The 16164-nt window shown below is 31.4% G+C and overlaps 1 protein-coding gene across 2 annotated transcripts in view; it reads left to right on the forward strand.

Annotated features, from left to right (window-relative positions):
* Positions 1-5101: 5101 nt before the first annotated feature.
* LOC129221652 (uncharacterized) overlaps positions 5102-16164 on the forward strand; it is a 99384-nt gene continuing 88321 nt past the window's right edge. For both annotated transcript variants that reach the window (XM_054856180.1, XM_054856179.1), the window contains exon 1: positions 5102-5354. The gene's annotated coding sequence lies outside the window, so the exon portion shown is untranslated. The remainder of the gene's footprint in view (positions 5355-16164) is intronic.

The following is a 16164-nucleotide window of genomic DNA, read 5'->3' on the forward strand; positions in this document are numbered from 1 at the left end:
GCTATGACTTATATGTTTTTTAATATTTCCACGTCTTTTGATAATTTTACAATGTTTTATCCAATGATAGGAAAATATATTATATAAAATCTTGATTCGTATCAGGTTTAATGATTTGAAACGATTGCTTAAACCCGTCTTGATGGCTATGGACATTCAGATCGCTGTAAGAAGCTAGTAATCTATATATCATTAACAGAAGCATAATGTATTTGAACTACATATGGCACGAAAAAAAATTGATTTTTCCGAATACGACTGGTTAATATGACGATGATGACTCATTCACGACGTGGTCAAAAATCGGATTGTTTACAGTTAAGTAATCAGGATAATTAAGATACCTGTTAGGGTGGCAGAAACGGTGTGGTGTTTCCAGATATGTTATTTACTAACTCGATCAAGGTTTTTTTTTGCAATAGATACATCATTATAAGTCATAAGAAACCGCTGGTTGTTCTTTCCAAGTAAATGGTAAATGCTAATTGTTGTGCGATTGAATTAAAGTAATTATTGAGAATAAAATAAAAAATCGAATTCTTAAATTACGAAATTTCTTACTGAGAAATGGAGGATTCGGCAATTTAAGAATAATGTTTTCAAACATTTTTTTCTATCTTGAAACATTTTTCTTTTCTTTTCCCTGGTTCAAATTAAGAAATAATTTGAATCACTTTGCTCCATATGCAGCGTAGTTGACTACAACTACTACATGTTTCTAAAAAGCTATGCATGAGTTACAAACCATCTTTTCCAATATTTTATTCCCACTAAATTTCATACAAAAAGAACACTAGCTAATCGAAACGCTTCAAAAGTTACATAATACGTAAAGTAATCATCAAAAGTAAAAAAAAAAATACGTAGTAAGAAATCTGTACTTACAATTTTTAAAATGTAAAATAATTAATGTGTATACTAAAACAGTCATTTCACGTCAAATCGCCAAATGCCATGTGCAGTCATGCCCAAGATTTTGAATGCATATTTTTTTATTAATAGAGTATCTAAGAGATAAGCTTAAATTATTATTTCTTTTTTTTTTTTTAGATTTTTTGAATAAAAATTAAGCTTTAGAGAATTTTTTCAACAATTCGATTTTTGATCACTTTGGTCACTTTTTTGGTATGAATTTAGAAAAATCTCCCTAAATTCAATATTTTTCAACCAATTAAGCTGAATTAAGTATCACTTTCAAGCTAATACTTTTCTCTTTCAGTAACAGAAAATACTCTGCGAATAGTAGAGTGGTGCTACTCTTCATCTAAAGTCGGGTTTTATGCTTTTTCGTTCGGGAGATTTAAACATTCATGTCTTCGGAGAACCAGCTAATAGCTGAATCAAATTCTTTTTTTAGCATAAATTAATCATGCTCTTACTATGTGCAAAAAATTAGAAGGGTGTTTTTGTTGTTTTGAAAAAAAAAATTAAATTTGTTTTACAGAAAAATTTACTTCAAATACAAGTTTTCTGCAATTTTAAAGTCCTTTTGAGCTTAAAAATGCCGAAACACTTTTCAGAACAATTCATACTGGAATACCAAAGAATTAAATCGTAAATCGTTAAAAAGTTGTTCACTTCGGAAAATAATTGTGCAAAAATCTCCGTTTCAGACTTAACAAAAAAAAACTTTTGATTGAAAATATTCTATATATTAAGAATAATAATAATATTTTAAAAAGCATTTCTAATAGCTATATATTTTTCCACATGAACAGAAAAAACAAATTGAGTTACTATTGAAAAGTTTTCATAACGCGAACTTGCTTGGACTACGTAACATCTGACAATGCTGCCGTGCGCAGGTAAACGGCAAAAATCTGCAGAAATGAGTTTTCGAGAGAGTTTTTTTTTTTTTTTTTTTTTACATTCATTTCTTTGGATCCTGGATGTGTTATTGTATCTCGGACTCATTACGTTGTGAAGAGTACCTGAATTAAATATGTGATGCAATTCTGATTAAATTGACGATTTATTGCGGATAGATGTCTTGGAATTTATAAATAAATTGAAACTAATAATTTTGTGTGAAAAATGTAGAGAGTCTTTTTTGTAGTATTGAAGCCAGGGGAAATTTATAGTGCTATTTAAAATGCTAAAGAAAAAAACAGTATCTCTTTAATCATTTTCTCACAAGGTTTGAAAATATCATGATATTTTCGAAAATATCCGATTTTTTGATACATACAGGGTTCGTATGGGTCATGGAAATCCTGGAAAGTCATGGGGAAAAAATAAGCAAATTTCAGACCTGGAAAAGTCATGGAAAATTGAAATTTTCATTCAAAGTCAAAGACATTTTTTAAAAGTCTTGGAAAAATGTCCTGGACTATACTGCCGTGTGCAGGTAAACGGCAGTATCTGCAGAAATGAGTTTTTGAGACATTTGAAGAAACGCGTTTCGGATTCAATACTAACAATAGGGAAATGTTGGAATTAGACGTCTTTTTCGCGCCTTTTTTTCAGCGGAAACCTAATGAGCGAGCTTGTACAATAAAGATAACGTACAATAGATGAAAAAATGCAAAAAAAAAAAAAAAAAAAAAAAATGAATAAATTAAAAAATAATTTGAATTCTAAAATTTTGAATTCAAATTATGTTTTTCGCAATCACGAACTGAGACAGAACACTACTCATTGGAATTATTGTTTCTAGAAACAGCTCCCCCCCCCCCCAAGCCTGCCTCTCCTCCTGGGCGTTTACGTGTGCATAGTTGTGTGTGTAAGCGTGTAGGCTTGTGTGTGCACGTAGACCTGTGGGTACGCACATAGGCGTGTGTGTAGGACATGGACGCCTCCGACCAGTAGAAGCGGATAGCTCAGGACCGGAGCAGCCGCGTCGCGCCGCCTGCAGAGGACGGTGGGCGGTGGTGCTGCAGCGGCTTCTGGTCCAAGCTGAAAAAGGCACGGAACATCAAAAACGGTCAAGTGAGAACAATAAGCAATCGTGATTGCTCAAAAATTTGCAGATACTGCCCTTTACCTGCACACGGCAGAATGATCCTCAACTCTTAAATTACAGGGTGACAAGACATTACTTGGACAGGCATAATACATTATACTTTTAATGCTTATGAAAATATTAAGACCAAACTTCAAAATTAATACGAACACATCATTTCGTTTAATACATTTACAAATTTTCAAGATCGTTATCTTTAGCCTTAATACAGCTTTAAACGTGACACAAAATTTTCGGCTGTGGGTCGCAACTCACTAATATTTTATCCCATTTCTTTAAGGATGCCAAATTTTCATGAGGTTTAGCTCACATCCTTGTCTTTAAGACCTTCTTGCATTGTTAAACAGCGTCAACGACCTCTATCTAATGGTTTATGTGCTAGTGGAAAACTCTGAAAATTTGTAAATATATTTAACGAAATAATGTGTTCAAATTTATTTTGAAGTTGGGTTGTAATATTTTCACTAAAATAAAAGTTATGATGTATCATGTGTGTCTAAGTCATTTCTTGCCACCCTGTACTTACTCTCTCCCAGTTAATCTCAAAGAGTTACCATTTTCTCTCAATTCATTCAGAAAAAAGGGAAGGATCCAAAGTTGAAACATTGAAATTCTGTTTCCCTTTAGGCCTCCTTCACACGAGGCAAATTAGTTGAATCAACTTTCCAACGAGTGGCTATCACCCGGAGTGAAGGAATCATCCAGTATCCATCAGACGATAATCAACTCATCAGACACATCAAGCACGCGCACCGCTACCACTCTCATCCCGACGAGTTGGAACTACATACTTTTTAGTTGATTAAACTCATCGGGATATTGCCAAGCGTTTGCTCTACGCAAGAGTAAACTATTTGAGTCAACTCGGTTCCGTTTCAACAGCGTTGTGGAGCAGCTCTTCGAACAAATTTGTCTTTTTGAAAAGAAGAAGAATGTTTCAACTAAATTGCCTCATGTGGACCCAACGAAAAGCGCCTGCCAACTAGTTGGCAGGCAACTTTTAAGAAAAGTTGATTCATCGAACCACCTTGTGTGTAGGAAGTCTTAGTTCAACTGACTCTACTTCATTTATGTCTTTGAACATCATATGTGCGAGTATAAGCCATGGGTCTTGGGAGAAAATAATTATGAAGGTCAATGGTTTAACAAGAACGATTTGATAAACGGCATAAGGTCTATCCCACGAAAGGAGGTCACTTGGACCCGTACGTCCCAATGTCCCAACTATACATTTCATTAAAAATAATAATTTAAAAGGGTGATGAACAAAATTTTGTTGTTCAAGAAATCACAAACGTATGTGTGACCTTTTAAGCAAAAGATTTCGTCATTACCTTTTACAATTATTTCTTTTTTATGAAATATAGGAACCGTCACATGCGGGAAAAAATGATCGTGTTCAGTGGAATGGCCCTATACATTTTTTCCCAATGGTTTAAACTATAACTTCTCAACAAATGAGGTATGTTTCTGCATAGTTAGAACCTTAATTTTCAAAACCTACAACTTGTTTCGTCGTTGTTATATTAACAAAGCAAAAATATTCAGTAATGCGTACAGCACAGGTTGACTTTGGATGTCCCGAACATGACGCAAGCAAATAAAATAAATTTTAAGAAACTAAGTTATTTAATAAAAATAATACTGTTTAAGGAGTAGTATTGTATCAAACGCAAATATTAAAACATGTTCTTACTCCTTGATTAATTAAAATATTAAGATCTATAACAAAATATTGGTGACGTTTTCGAGTCAGTTTGTCCCGTACGTGACGGTGGAATGGCTCATAATTGAATGGATCTGGTTGCAAAACGAGTGTGGCATTTCTTTTGCAAGCGACGGATATTTCACTTTCCCCCCAAGTCTCTGGTCCCAAGCCCGGTTGAATAAATCAGTGGGAGATTCCCAGACGATTACAGAAGGAAGAATGGGCATCACTTTCTCCTCCACACAAGACATCTATAATCTTTCTCTCGATTACCTCCAGGAGCATCCGCATTTGTGGTGACGTCAGGAGAACACGTTACGTCACATTAACCACGAATCACACCGGGCTCTATATAAGCTTCTCTATCCGGCAGACCCTTTTCACTTTCCGTGCGATTTTTTGGCCGCCAAAGTGCGCGCGGGGTAGTCTTGATTGTTGTTGTTGTTGTTGAACGCGGGGTGAGAATTAAAGTGGGTTGCGGATAGTGACGTGCGAGGGCAAACCGGCCTATCGTAAGTGAGAGGTGGCAGCCGGTCGGACAGGTCACGCTTTTTTCTTGGAGAAACCGAAGAGTACTTTTTGGACTTCTCCTTTCGGGACGGAGCTTTAGTGATAGCGGGACTTCCGTGAAACCATCATTTGGTTAGTGACGCGCCACTCACTACTAAGGAAGCAGTAGAGCAGGTAAGAGCTGATCCTCCTCTCTCTTTCTTCGACTCTCTCGTTTTCACTTTCTCCCTCTCTTTCCGAAAGTGGTTTGCTTCTGTCACGCTTTGCTGAGTTCGTTTTAATCGCTAAATTATGAAGTGATAATTGAGTCGCTTAGAAGCTAATGCAAATCAGTCCATTTGTGTGTACGTTTTAAAAGAATGAATATGATTATTTTAATGATTAATCACTTATGAGTATTGTTTTTTTTTCAATCATATTCGTCAAAAATGTGCTTATTTTTGAATTCAATAAGTTTCTAATCAAATCAATTCCCTCAAATGAACTAAAATCTGCAATCATCGTTTTTTTTCTTGATTATGAAGTGATAATTGAGTCGCTTAGAAGCTAATTTAGATCTGTTCGTTTGTGATATTTACTGGTTTTTGTAAATTTCAATATAATGTATATGATTATTTTTAATGACTATCACTTATGAGTTTTGTTTTTTCGATCATATGTTCAAAAATAATAATAGTTTTGAGAAATAATTGTCTGATCAAATAAATTTCCGAAACTTAAATCTGCAATCATCACTTTTTCCTTGGTTGTGAAGTGATAATTGAGTCGCTTAGAAGGCAATACAAGTCTGTCCATTGTTGATATTTACTATTTTCTGTACATTTTAATAGAATGAATATGATTGTTATTAGTATTAAACACTTAACAGTTTTTTGTTTATATTACGTTAAAATATAAGCACATTTTTGATGAATACTTTTTCGGATCAAATCAATTTCATAAACTCAAATCTGCTGTTATCACTTTCTTCTTTTTTCGGAGGATTCCGAAAATCGTTTCTGTCACGCTTCGTTGAGTTTGTTTTAATCGCTGAACGGCAAACGATGAAGTGATAATTGAGTCGCTTAAAAGCTAATGCAGATCATTTGTGATATTTATTGGTTTTTGTAAATTTTAATAAAATGAATATGATTATTATTAATAATTAACCATTGTTCATACTGTGTTCTGAAATTAGCACAATTTTGATTAATTACTTTCTGATCAAATCAATGACAAATTCAAATCTGCAATCATCACTTTCTCCTTTTCTCCGAGGGTTCTGAAAGTGGTTTCTATCACGTTTCGCTGAATTGGTGGATTCGTTTCAATCGCTGAACAATAAATTAAGAAGTGATAATTGAGTCCTTTAGAAACCAATGTAGATCGGTCTATTTTTGATATTTACTGATTTTTGTCCGTTTTAAGGTTTTGAATATGATTGCTCTTAGTTATTAAAGAAACAATCGCTTCTTTTATTCCGAACATATGGATTCCGTTCGCAGATTCTGATTATGATGTAAAATATATACAGTAAAAAAATTACTTTTTTCAATTATTGTGTTTTGCACGTTCTAAGCTACAACTTTTTGCTTCTCTCGGAAAACTCCAAAGGGGATTCCATCTCACACTTTGCTAAATTACTGGACATGCTTTAATCGCTGAACGGTAAATTATGCAGTAGTGATTCAGTCTCTTAGAAGCTAATGTCCATTCTCGATATTTAGAGATTTTGTTTTAATTTCAATAGAATAAAAAAATAATTTTTTACTCTTTCTTACACGGTGAGACTAAAAATGCTCCAATTTAAAAATACACGGTAATGTTTTAGTGGGACATTTTATGTCAATTTCAAATATTTACAAAATCTGCAATTATAATAAATTTACATTTTAGCCATACATCACTTAAGCTGTTGGAAATGTTATCAAACAATTTAATAAATGTGTTGGCAGGTATCACCAGGTTTGTTGTTCATCATGTGATGCAACACTTTTGTTTAATTTTAAACGCAAAAAAAAAGTGAGTATAAGGGTATCGCCCCAAATAGTTTAAGGATTTAATCGCTTTCTATTCTTGGATAACACATAGATGTGTATAGCTGCTTTTGAGTGACATAGTTTACAGCAGCAATAGAGGTGTTTCGACTATTACTTTTTTTTTTTTTTTTTTTTTAATTGAGTTAGTTTGAATGCAAAAAACTGTAGTAAACTTCGGATTATCCACGGAATAGGGTGGCACACCAACTACGGATAATCAATTACGCGGGGTAATCTGTAAGCTGGGTAAAAATGATGCCAGCTTATGCAATAGCTTTAAAATATTAATAACAATCGCATACATTTAAAACCTAGTTAAAATGATAACAGCATGTAAAAAATGCATGTAAAAGCAAAAAAAAAAAGATCGCTCAATATTTCACTGGATTACACATGCGAGAGCAAATTGTGCAAATAGATTACCTTAGGAAAACCAAAAACGCACAGGGGAGAGAGGGAGAATTTTCAAGACTGATCCAGTCACTCGTTTACGTAAGGTAGATATAAAAATCAGTTAGTAGTGTATACCTAAAGCAGTAAGTAGTGTAGATCTAAAGCGGAAAGTAGCGTCGATAGAAAGCAGTAAGTAGTGAAGATCTGAAAATCGGGTTTTTTTTTTACTAGTCAGATTTTCGGAGATCTTTGAAGGTGTGATGTCATTAAAAAGAAGGGGGGGAATAAGAAATAGGAATATCTAAACATAGATTTTGCACTTGTTAAGGGGTCTAAAGACCCTTAACCTTCAAAATTATCGACTTTCTGGACAAAATATATGTTATGTATAATTTAATTCTGAACAATTTGATACCTTATTTATTACCATACGCAAAAACTTTTCATGTTATCGAAAAAAACGCGTAAACTTTCCCCGTAGAGATTTATGTTAATAGCAGCTGTTTAAGCCTCTTTTTCTCAGGTTGAGTTTTCTCAGGTTTCTCGTTTTTGTGTATGTGATTTCTCAGAAAAGTTTCTCATATATTCCCGTAAAACTTTAAATACATGTTTGTCTGGTTTATTTGTATGATCTGAACCTAAATTTATTTGTTTATTTTAAATTATTTATTTATTTCGTTTAATTTTTATAAGTTAATATAAAAATTTTTCCAAAATTTTGGGTGAAATTTTTTTTTAGCTATAAACTTCATTTTTAACTAAAAATTTAGGTTCATATCGTAAAAATAAATCAGACAAAACATGCATAAAAAATTTTTACAAAAATACATAAGAAACTCACGCACGCAAAACGAGAAACCGGCACCTGAGAAAAAAGAGGCTTAAACAGATGCTGTCAGCATTATTCTCTATGGAGAAAGTTTACACATTTTTACGATAACTTGAAAAGTTTTTTTGCGTATGGTAATAAATAAGGTATCAAATTGTTCAGAATTAAATTACGCATAGCATATATTTTTTTCCAGAAATTCGAAAATTTTTGAAGATTAAGGGTCCTTAGACCCTTTACGTTTAAAATATGTGTAATTTAGCTACATTGAATTGTTGATCGCCGAAAAAAAAATATTTTTGAAAAGTGTGAAAGGTCACGGATAAACCGCTCATGTATAACAGCGAGTTTACTGTATTACATTTAAATGTGAAAATTAAAAGATGTGAACTTTGTCATATAGTGTTTGTAATGGCTTTGATATAACATAACATCCAAAACATAATAAATTAACGTAATGATTCATGTTAAATATCGCTTGAGTAAAAGAAAGCCTTCTTGATATTCAAAGATAATTTTCCAGCTTATAATCAATATAATATGTAACAAAGTCTTTTTCATCTTATTTTCTTGTTTATGTAATTGATTTGTGTAAATAGGTTCCGTTACTATATGTATTCAGTAGCAAAGACAATTAAAATAAATAAGTCAAACAGATAATGTACAGGGTGTCCAAAAAGTCCATGACACATTTAAAAAATTCATAGAAAACCAACAAATTGTCGCATGAATTTGCGGTTTGCACCATAATACTTCACAGGTTCAAAAGTTTTTATGACATTGGAAAAAAAATGAAAAGGGGAAAAAAAGAAGAAGAAAAAAGGCATTTCGCAGTCAGGGTATCAGTATATGCTATGCTTGTAATTCTTCGTTTAGTAATTTTCATTCATTTTTATGTTTTCCCATGTCAACAAAAACGATTTAAAAGTTGGTGAAATGCCGCAAATTCTTTCGACAATTTGTTGGTTTTCTATGATTTTTTTAAATGTGTCAAGGACTTTTCGGACACCCTGTATAGTTAAAAATTTACTATACAAAATTAGTATAATATCAATATAATAGGCAATAAGTATGAAAATAAATAAAATGATTAACGTCCACTACCAAGGCTTTTGCACCAAAAACCCAATCAAACCCATATTAGTGAGTATGGCAAATTTCTGTAGGAGTTTTTAATTGATAATTTGGACTTATATATCTTTAACTTTTGCTGTATAATCCAAAGCAAATATTTAAACCATAACGAGTCAAAATTACATGTCTGGTTTTCAAAAAGAGTTCTGCCATTTCTATTTCAAAAGTAAGTCTGTTGTAAAGATATGTTCTGAAAGGGGGCATCTAATTTCAACCTACATATTACATTTCTAAACATAAACTAAATAAAAAAAATAACTGAACATTTTACAAATAATATCATATCAATTACATTCAATCAAAGTTATAATCAAAAGATTTATTTTGCTTATTTATTAAGTTGGTATTTTTATTTCTTAAAATTAAATTACTACACTGGTAATTTTCATTGCACTAAAAGTTCATTTTCCCTATTTTTGATTTCCTTGCAGTTAACACTTTATCATCAGTTCTTTTTTCTTTATGAAACTACACAATGGTATGATTGGGCATTGAAATGGTGCAATAAAATTTTTAAATCACGTTCTTTAATGGTTAGTTAAGTAAAATACTAAATTCTTTTAGAAAATTAATGACATAAGCCAAAAATGTACAAAAAAAAATCGGGGAAAAATACATGAAAGTAGGATTAATAAAAGGCAACTTGTATAACATACATTAAATACAGTGTATAATTATGTGAAATGTGTAATTATAAAAACTTATGACCGTAATAATCCAATGAATAATAATTTTTCAATAATAATTTTAGACTCCAATTCAAAAGAAAAAAAAATCTGCAAATTTTTAAAATAATGTCCAAATTATTACGATTTGTAGTAGTAAAAATTGAACTTTACAATACTGTTTTGAACTTTTTTGTAATAACTGCTTTTTAAGGTATGATTGCTTCCTAAAAGTTTCATGTGACGAAAGGGCATAATGCAAAATATTGACTTGATCTAACAATATTTAGATAAAGAAGGTATTTCATCTCTTCATTATAAAATCGTTTCTTCAATATTACACGTAAAATGTTCTCTCTTTTTTTTTTTCAAATTTACAGCCTTTTAAACACGCATCTCTCAAATAATATTTCATTATAAACCACACTTCTCTGAATTAATATCACTGACATAGGTGATGTTTTTTTATTAAGCTAAAAAAGTAAAAATTGAGCACAAGGAATTAGTACTACATTTCGAATTCAGTATTATCAGCATTTTAAATTTTATTCTTAGCTAAATTTCATTAAGTCACTTATGAGAGAGAGCACACTGCATAAAACTTATGATTACATGAAACAAAATTACAAAAATAAAGCAACAAAGAACATATTTTTTTTTTCAAAGCTATATTTTACTCCATATTTTGTTCTGCAAACTTTTGTGTACCCTTTCCTGTAAAATAAATATGTTAAGAAAATAAAACTAATGAAATCATTAAAAATTGTGTGAGGGGAGTACTAATGAGTATAATTCTCAGAACACTTCACTCGAAAAAAATTTCAAAATTAGTCTTTGAAATTTCAAATTTAATCACGAATAAACGCTTTCCCACACTTCTCATTACTATTCTTCACTTTTTACTTACTTCGAACTTTAAATTACTAGCATTTTTTTTCTTTTGTGTGTGCTAACTGTACAAACTTGTTTGAAAACTGCAACCTTTCAAACAGTTGCTATTTTATTTCGGATTCATTTGTTTTTGTGCTCGTTTTATTTGATTTTACTTTTAACTAAATATGACCTTTTTTTCGAATATTATTGCTCACTATTTGTTCTCTTAAACCGTTCATTTGGTTTCGAGAAATTGAAAAAATAAATAAATAAATAAAATATTAAAACGCAAGAGTTAAAAAAAAAAACCTTGTTTTAAGCATTTTGAAGATTTTACTTAAACCTGATTCATGAAAAATTTTACAGTCTAACACTAGTGAAGCACTAAATGTAAGAAAAGGATATTAATATTAGTTCGTTCTCTCTTTACAAAAACTGAAGTCATCAAACTTGGATGATCTCAAGATTCATCCTGTAAAACCCATTTCTTACGTAATTTGTTACAACGTACGTATTTCCTTTCATGAAGGAAATCCCGTTATCAATTGTAAATACTTTAAGTTAAGTTTAAAACCATCTCTCTTTTCTAATGTGTAACATTTAAATTTACTTAAAATTTAAAATTCTTCTGTAAAAACGAATTATCATAATTATTTTTTTGTTTTGTTTTTAAAGACTTTGGCTGAAAAACAATAATGTTTTTTTTTTTCTAAGTTCCTCTCCAAAATATAGAATTGAACGAAATTCAGAAAACATGTTATGCTTTGATAAAATTTCAAAAGATTTTGAAATGCATGCAGTACAACTTTCAATCAATTACGTTACTTACACAAACATCCTTTTAAATGGCAAAAATCATCTTAAGTTAGAAAGGAAATAATATTTTTAATTTAGTATCATTACGTATATCATAAGCATTGTTAATGTAATCATTTGACTAGAAAAATGTTTAAAAAATCAAAAATTTGAATAAACATTTCTTTTGAACTGTTCTAATTTATAATAGAATTTTAATGTAGGAAAAAGAGTTTGTTTTTGAAATATAATGATTTAAAAATGAATAAAATTACATTCTTTTATGAATGGAAATTGTTATATAATGATTTAAAACCAATAAAATTACATCTTACCATGAAAAGGAATTGTTTTGTAATGATTTAAAAAACAATAAAGTTACATCTTTCCCATGAAAAGAAATTATTTTATAATGACTTAATATTCAATAAAATTACATATTTCAATGAAAATAAATTGTTTTATAATGATTTAAAAATCAATAAAATTACATCTTTCAATGAAAATAAATTGTTTTATAATGATTTAAAAATCAATAAAAATGCACCTTTCCATAAATGGAATTTTTTGTGCGATTCTAGAAATGTAAATATAAGCTTTAAATAACTCAATCATAATATCCTTGATTCAACGAGACAAGATCACTTCGACCAAAAAAAAAAAAAAAACTATTAAGTTTGTAATGCTAACAACCTTGGGTACTCGTCCGTTGAAGATACGTCACTTAGTTCAGTGACTTTTTAACTATTTTTGGGCTCTATTGCCTTGGCGACAATGGAAAAAATGTATAAAGTGATTGACAATATCATATTACAAGTATATCGCATATCTAGAACTACTGAAGCTCTTAAATGTCACAAGTATGAAATTTTTACTTTTTTTAGCCATAAAGTTTTTAGCACTCATCAGCCCGGAATAGGAATCACATGAGCTGGTGCGGTCACTCATCTGGTGTGCTAACTCTACATTAGCTACCAGTTTGTTTGGCTCTCTTGGCTCCCTTAAGAGGATTCTGCCACCAAAAAGCACGAAACTGCAGTCCTCGAATGGAATAACTGAGCTGGTGGTGTATTTTAAGTATTTCTGCCTTAGCCCTGGCTTAGGGCGGTAACTTGCTACAAAATACATAAAGTTTTCAGCCAAAAAGTAAAAGTAGTTTTTTAGCCAAATTTTTTTTTAGCCAGTTAGCCTTTTTTTTTAGCCATAAATACATTTTAATCGCCAAAAATAAAAAATGCGCCAAATGACGTATCTTTATCAGGAAGAGTACTTAACCTTGAAACCGTTTTGTCTCCACATAAAAACACAATTCACGAAGTACTTAAATTTAAAAGCAACAAAATATAAATAACCACAAAACAAGTAGATTGCCTCTATTGAATATAAGCCAGCTTACGTTTCACAATGTACCCCAGCGACATAAACTATTAGAAAGCGATAAAGTGTCCATTCTGAACCTGATATAAATCTCTGTTGCTCAGTCTGCGCCGAATGATTAGTGTGAACCATCAGTGATCGGAAAGCATCAATAACATCGATTGCTTCCTATCTGCTCATTAAACCGATGACTGGATTCATTTTGCCTAAATCACCTTTTATAAACACTCTTGATTAATATCCGTTTTTTCCCCTATTCAAAGGTTAATAATGTATGCTCCAGGGTTAACATCAATATTAACCGCACAAACACATGGAGGAAATTAACCTTCGCGCGACGGGTAGTGTGAAAAAAAAGTTATTAATCGGTTTGGTCGTTTAGCTGATGCTTTCAAAAAGATTTCATCTCAAGTCGAATTGGATTTCGTTTTCGTTTTGAGGGAAGTGTTCGAAGGATGGGAAATGCGCCCCCTGTTGTCGGTCTTCTGTATTTCCGCTCGGCTTCTGAGCGAGGCAGGAAAATTACTTTTACAGAATTCTTCTTGGAAAGTTTTCTTAAATCGCCTGCATTGTTTCTGGTTTTCGATTATACAATGTACAGTTTACTCACAGTGAATGTCACAGAGTAATTTTATTTAACAATTTTAGCGTGAAGTTATTTTTAACTGTAATCGGCAAAAAAAAAAAAAAAGAAAAAAAATCTTTACGTTATTTGAGGGTTGATATTTTTATTTCATAGTAAATGAAAATTTCGATATTTTTTCAAAAATATTTGTTCGTTCAATTATAACTGTATTTGGACGAACTACTTATTTTCATGCATGAACCACTAGTTCATCACATTGTCATTGATATTTATGCAACAAAATAATACTTCTTTTAATTGAAAAACGGAAATATATTTTTTCATTATGCCAAGCGGCTCATATAAGTATCATTTTTCAAACAGAAAAATGATTCATATATTATTTTTCTTCTTTTCATTTTACAATCAATAATTAGATATTTAATCAGCATTTTGAAATAAAAAAACGAGCTGATGTGTGCATCACATGACTTCCTTTTACTCCAATTTAATGTCATTTCCCCATTATTCGCTATTTTAATGTGATTCAATATTTATTCTCTAAATATCACCAACAATGGCCAAATTAAAACCAAAAAAAAAAAAAACTCCGCCAAATTTGTCGCCAAGTTGGCGACAAAACTTGGCGACCAAAAGACTGGCGATATATCGCCAAGTGTCCGACAAATTATAACGCCACTTGAGTTTACATCGAAATTAACAATGATTTCCCCCCAAAAAGGTGCAAAAGACCCCCTTAGGAACATCCGAAAGCAACCAAAAGGGGAGGTGCACAACTAGACCCCACTACGAGTCTATGTACCAAATTTCAACTTTCTAGGACATACCATTTTTGAGTTATGCGAGATACATACGCACATACGCACATACACACATACATACAGACGTCACGAGAAAAGTCGTTGTAATTACCTCGGTGATGGTCAAAATGGATATTTCGCGTGTCTATACATTCTTAGGCACTTTTCCGCATGTGGTCGAATCGGAAAAAAAACTCAACATTCATTTGGGGGTGAGCAAAATGGAAATTAAGGGCGATTTTTGAGTGAAAATTTTTTCGCGAATACAATACTTCCTTTTTTGTAAAAGGAAGTAATAGTTTTCTGTAAAGCATTTCTCGTGTTCTTTATGTGCATGTTAAGATATTCCTGTTCTTCATGTGTTCTTCTTGTTTTAGTAACCTTGATAATATTTGAGCTGATATTCTGTGCGAGTTTTTTATTTTTCGAAACAAATCTAAAATATGGACACTTAAAATCAATATTTATTTAGTTACTTCCCAAAAATTTCAGTGTTTAAATTTATTCTGGTTGTTTCCCGAAGCAATTTATCAAAACATGGTTTGCCTTTACTAAAGGATTTAAAACAGGTGGTGTGGTATGGGAAAATCTGAAGTCAAAAGTTGTTTGCTTTGGAGTTCTCAGATAGGATTTTTAAACATATATGTGATATGGGGCAAGACAGCTGCTCCCAAACTTTTCCAAGCTATGGTACCCCTTGTGCGGTTAAAATTTTCTCATGACACCCTAATTATTTATCTGAACTATATATCTATATTTATTTGTCCACGTATACGTTTTTTTATTTATTTATTTGTAAACAAAATTGTATATACTTCCGTAACGATAGTTAAACATCACGTCTATATATTTGCATGATTTTTCTGAAAAGACCAGAAATTACGTAGAAACAGAGTTAGCACTTAAAAAATGTGAGTTATGAAATGAAGACTTTTTAAGATTCTTAATCGACAGGAATTTTGTGTGCATGGTTTTTATTTATCTATATATATTTTTCAAATTAAAATACATGAAACGGGGCGAGACTTTGATAAGCAATCATTAAAATTTTTTGTTCAATTATCAACGAATATTTGGCATCGTGGACACTTAGTGGCACCCCTTACTTATCACCATGGCACCCCAGCCTGTCGCGGCACCCACTTTGAGAACCCCTGACGTAAGGGACGGTTTTGTTTGATTGTAAGTTGAGCAAGCATTCTTAAGAAAAAGTGAACGCGACGATTTAGTAATATTGGTGATTTATTGTTATTAAACGCACTCTATCACCAGAAAAATATGAAAATTAGTTAAAATTTATGTTAAAATAAAAATGAAATTTAGTGGCTTTCTCAACCAATTTTGTCGGTTGGGACATTTTGCTCATATATATTTGCACTTTATTCGGTAATTTTTAAGAAACTCAATTAAATTAAGATTTATTTGAAATAAAAATGAAAAATAATGGATTTCGCTACCAATTTGGTCGGATGTGACATTTTTGCGCATATATTTGCACTTTATTTATGACTTTG

This window comes from Uloborus diversus, chromosome 4, assembly GCF_026930045.1.
Source record: "Uloborus diversus isolate 005 chromosome 4, Udiv.v.3.1, whole genome shotgun sequence".
Classification (NCBI taxonomy): Eukaryota; Metazoa; Arthropoda; class Arachnida; order Araneae; family Uloboridae; genus Uloborus; species Uloborus diversus.